General features: G+C 57.8%; 1 pseudogene; it reads right to left on the bottom strand.

The window, feature by feature from the left end:
- Positions 1 to 1,737: 1,737 nt before the first annotated feature.
- Positions 1,738 to 3,632, bottom strand: LOC119151052 (annotated as a pseudogene).
- Between the last annotated feature and the right edge of the window lie 1,579 nt (positions 3,633 to 5,211).

Below are 5,211 nucleotides of genomic sequence, written 5' to 3'. Positions count from 1 at the left end.
GCCTGTTTCATGGAACTTTTAAGTGAGCTCAGAGCTTGGTGCAAAGGGTTGGGAATGTGTGAGAGGAAGGCTGCAAAATCAGCAATACAGTTTTAGATTAGCTTCAGTAGTCACAGAGCTAAACATTGGTTATTTCTGTCTTTTGTATGTTCTTAGCTCTGTCAGAGGACCAAGGGAAAAATCATAGAATGATTTGGATTGTAAAGGACCTTAAAGATTATATAGTTCCAACCCCCCTGCCATGGGCAGGGACACCTTCCAATAGACCAGGTTGCTCAAAACCCCATCCAGCCTGGCCTTGAACACTCGGGATAGGGCATCCACAGGTTCTCTGGGCAACCTGTGCCAGCGTCCTGCCACTCGTACAATAAAAAACTTTCTAAGATCTAATTAAATCTTCCTTCTTTCAGTTTAAAGCCATTACCACTGGTTCTGTCACCACATGCCCTTGTAAAAAGTCCCTCTCCAGCTTTCTTATAGGCCACCTTTAGGCACTGGAAAGCTGCTGTAAGGTCTCCCTGAAGCTTCCTCTTCTGCAAGCTGAACAACTCCAACTCAGTCTATCTACAGAGGAGAGGTGCTGCAGCCCTCTTATCATGGCCCTGCTCTGGACTTACTCCAACAGGTCCATATCCTTCTTATGTTGGGGGCCTCAGAGATGAACACAACACTCCAGGTGGGATATCATGAGAGCAGAGCAGAGGGGAGAATCACCTCCTTCGACGTGACAACCACGCTTTTTTTGATGCACCCAGGATTTGGCTGGCTTTCTGGGCTGCAAGTGTGCATTCCAGGGCCATGTTTAGCTTCTCACCAAGCAACATCCCCAAGTCCTTCTCCTCAGACCTGCTCTCAATCCATTGCCTGCCCAGCCTGTGTTGATACTGGGGGATGGCCTGACCCAGGCGCGGGACCTCACACTTGGCCTAGTGGAACTTCATGAGGTTCAAGAGAGCCCATCTCTCAAGACTGTCAAGGTCGCATAGCACCAAGAACAAAGCAGCCTGGCGGGAGCAAGTCCCCAGGGGCTTCTTGACCAAGCGAGCAGACACCCCCCAAAACTGAAATGAAGACGGGGACTGCAGGTGGATGTCCCTGACTTATGTAGAGAGGTGCAAAGTTTTCTGGGCCGGGTGGTCTGACTTCGAGCTGTCTTGAAAAGAGGAGCTAGGAGCCCTTGGGCAGAGACAAAACTCCTCCTCCCTGTGCTCCTCTCGGATTCCTTCTGGCGGGGCAGGACTGAGCCCTGCAGACACTGACGGTTAAGCCAAATGCGAATTGTGTCCCTGGTGCAGGTGGGAAAGATCCTGCGGCTCCTGTCTCTGGTTACCAAGTTGCCCCCTGCAAGGGCAAGCGAAGGAGCTGGAGAGGCCACTCTGGGGACCGCGTCTCTCCGCTCCCCTGAGATATTTCCATGGTTCAGGACAGCCCTCTGTACAGCGTGCTGCATCTTGCTTCCCAGAAACGTGGCCTGTACTGCATGAGTGCACGCCCTGAGACCCAGACAGCTCAAAAGCTTTCTTTAGCATTGCTGAATATCCACCAAGACCGACATGGGTGCCGTGTTTCTGTCTGTTCAGCATGTGCAGGACTGTACATCTGATGGGCCTCCCGTGCAAGCCTTCTGGAGGTGAAAAGAGGGAGGGAATTGTGCCCAGAGTCCCTTTCTGTGTCAAGTTTCTTGTTGAGGTGATGGGGACCTGAGGTCCCAAGTGGAGGGAACCTAGAATCATGGAATCATTTAGGTTGGAAAAGACCCTTGGGATCAACAAGTGCAGCCATAAACCCAACACTGCCAAGTCCACAGTAAACCGTGTCCCCAAGTGCCACCTCTACACGTCTTGTAAATACCTCCAGGGATGGTGACTCAAGCACTTCCACTGGGCAGCCTGTTCCAATGCCTGAGCACCCTTCCAGTGAAGAAATTTTCCCCAACAGCCACTGTCATCCTCCCCTGGCACAACCTGAGGCCATTTCCTCTCATCCTGTTGCTTGTTGCTTGAGACAAGAGACCGACACCAGCTTTGCTACCGCCTCCTTTCCGGTAGTTGTGGAGAGTGAGAAGGTCCCCGCTGAGCCTCCTTTACTCCAGGCTAAACAACCCCAGTCCCCTTAGCCGCTTCTCGTAAGAATTGTGCTCCGGACCCATCAGCAGCTCCGTTGCCCTCCCCTGGACACGCTCCAGCACCTCTGTGTCTTCCTCGTCCTGAGGGGCCCACAGGTGAACACCGTAGTCGAGGCGCAGCCTCACCAGTGCCAAGTACAGGGAGATGGTCGCTGCCCTGGTCCTGCTGGGCACACGGTTTTGGATACAAGCCAGGATGCCCTTGGCCTTCCTGGCCACCTGGGCACGCTGCCGGCTCGTATGCAGATGGCCGTTTTCTGCCCCAGGCCCTTTTCTGCTGGGCAGCTTGGCAGCCGCTCTGCCCCCACCCTGCAGCGCTGCGTGGGGTTGGTGTGACCCCAGCGCAGGCCCCGGCACTGAGCCTTGTTGAAGCGCACACACTTGGCCTCGGGCCATCGCTCCATTCTGTCCAGGTCCCTCTAGAGAGCCTCCTGCCCTCAAGCAGATCAGCACTCCCACTCAACTTGGTGGTGTCTGCAAGCTTAGTGAGGGTGCACTCGACCCTCTCGTCCAGATCATCGATGAAGATATTAAAGAGAACTGGCCCCAGTGCTGAGCCCTGGGGAACACCACTTGTGACTGGTCACCAGCTGGTAACCCCATCTGCTACCACCCTTTGGGCTCAGCTGTCCAGCCAGCTTTTAACCCAGCAAAGCGTTCGCTTGTCCAAGCCACGAGCACGGGGGCTGGAAGGAAGGTCCAGGGCCCGTCAGCTTGAGCCCGGGGAAGCTTATGGAGCAGATCATCTTGAGTCCCATCACATGGCACGTACAGGACAGCCAGGGGATCAGGCCCAGCCAGCATGGGTTTGTGATCGGCAGGTCCCGTTGGACTGGCCTGATCTCCTTCTATGACAAGGTGACCCGCTTAGTGGATGAGGGAAGGACTGTGGATGTTGTCTACCCGGACTTTAGCACAGCCTTTGACACCGTCTCCCACAGCATTCTCCCGGAGAAACTGGCTGCTCGTGGCTTGGACAAGTGAACTCTTTGCTGGGTTAAAAGCTGGCTGGACAGCTGAGCCCAAAGAGTCAATGAAATGTGCAGTGAAACTGCAGAGTTCTTCAAAAGACACACAGGCCAAGCTGCAAATGGACACCCAGACAGAGCATCCAGTGTATTCCATAGGCACACTCAGACAGCTCTTTCCAACAGGATGGGTGGTCCCATGCTGTTACAGGTGATAACAGGAGCCTCAGCTGCAGTGGCATCTCCAGCTGGACCGGCGGACATTCCCCACACGCCGGTGATGCTGAGCTCCCCTCGGGCGGTGTCATGTCCGTGCCCAGCTTGCTCAGAGCTGCGGCACGCACTCCACAGGCGGTCTCTGGGGTAAGCAGATTCTCTGTGCCAGTGTCCGCAGTTGTCCCTCGGGCCCCACCGTTGAGAGATGAGAGGAGATCCTCAGGGTTGCAGGCATGGGTGGAAAAGCCTGTGACCACCAGGAGACGGGTGCAGAGCTGCAGACCTCTGAGGTGGAAACTGTCCTGCTGGGTGCGCCTTGCCATGTTCCTGCAAAGCAGCATCTCGACAGCAGCGTGGCTCTCTGGCCGTGGCGTGCTGCTGGTGAAGCTGGCCTCCCTCCGCCTACTCAAGGCTCAGCCTGGCTGTCCTGCCACACCGCAAAAATCATTTCAGTGCAGATGTCCATCTTGGAGGCGGTTGTCAGCTGGAACCTGCAGGACTGGGAGGAGGGCAGCAGCGTTAGCTGGCAGTGGCGTGACTCAGGCAAAAGCAGCCAGGCTGTTTTTACTAGCATTTGGGTCCAGCAGACGATTTTCTCCACGTCTAGGCAGGAGTGAGTGCAGAGGGTGTGGAGGAGGGTCGACCTCTGGTCCCTCGGCAGCTGGTCCTCGGGGTGGTGGAGAAAGCACAGTGTGTCTCCCAGCAGCTGCTGCCTCAAGCACACGCACTCCAGCCCCACACGGATGCTGGGCTGCTCTTCTGGCAGCTGCCCCGTGGTGTCCGGCTCCAGGGTGAAAGAGTGCCCGGGGGGTGGCCACAGGAACACAGGCAGGCGGTAGGTGATGCTGTTCCCGTGCACACTCCAGGTTTCATGGGCACCCTCCTCCCCAGTGGCTGGGTACAGCTCTGGCATGAAACTCCTCTTGCACAGTATCTGGCAGACCTTAAGGAGGTCACCCACCAGCTCCTTCAGGGCCTCGCACGTGTCAGGCAGCTCCTGCATTGGCGGTGGGGTGGACACAGCCATAGAGCTGACACCGCTGTGTGCACCATGGAGGTCTTCCTCCTCCCTGTCATCCTCCTTTCTGTCCTGCTCACTGCGGCTGCCAGAGGCAAGCTTCATTTTCCTGACCAGCCAGCAGACGCTAGCGAGCAGCACCAGGGCCCCCGCAACAGTCCAAAGCGGCCACTGCTGCAACGCGGGAAGGAACGTGCCCCTGCTCCGGTCAACCTCCTGCATCACCCGAGTCGTCTGCTCATCCAGATACGCCTTACGCTGCCGCATCCGCTCGTCCGTGGCCGTATCTCTGTGGTGAAGGCCCTTCTGCACGGGCTGCATGGCCAGAATAGCCAGGATGAGGGCGATTGCCGCAGCCATGGCCTAGAGGAGGTGGGAGAAAAGGGGGCTGAGCAGGGCTGGGTGGGAGGGAGCGCGGGGCTGGGGGAGCGGGGCAGGAGCCGGCTGGAGCTGGGGGCCGGTAGGAGAGGGGGTGATGGAGGTGCGAGGGAGCAAGGGCAGGGTTTGTGAGCACTGTACCGGCGGGAGCCGCGGGCTGTCCCCATAGAGTCTCCCGAGGCCCCATCCCTGCCACAGGACAGCATCCCATGGAGCCACGGGCACGCGTCCCATCCCCAAAGCCGCTCTGGGCACCTGCCCCCAGCGGGAGCCCCCAGCAGCTCTGCCCCAGCCCCGAGGGCGGTACCGTGCCCTGCCCTGAGGGGCTCGCCTCTCGCTCTGGGTTAGAAAGGCCCTGGGCATCTGCCCCGTCCCCCACCCAGCCCAGCCTTCCCCCTGCATGCTGCACTCACCGAGCGCCGAAGGCAAACTGCAGTGGGGCTGCCTGGTGATGTCCCTGAAGACAGCTCCCATTGTGACACGTCCTCGGTGATGTCACAGCCGCT

The sequence above is a fragment of the Falco rusticolus genome, chromosome 1, assembly GCF_015220075.1.
Source record: "Falco rusticolus isolate bFalRus1 chromosome 1, bFalRus1.pri, whole genome shotgun sequence".
NCBI classification, from domain to species: domain Eukaryota; kingdom Metazoa; phylum Chordata; class Aves; order Falconiformes; family Falconidae; genus Falco; species Falco rusticolus.
Note: the sequence above shows the minus strand (reverse complement) of the source record. Positions and strands in the feature narration are given on the sequence as shown.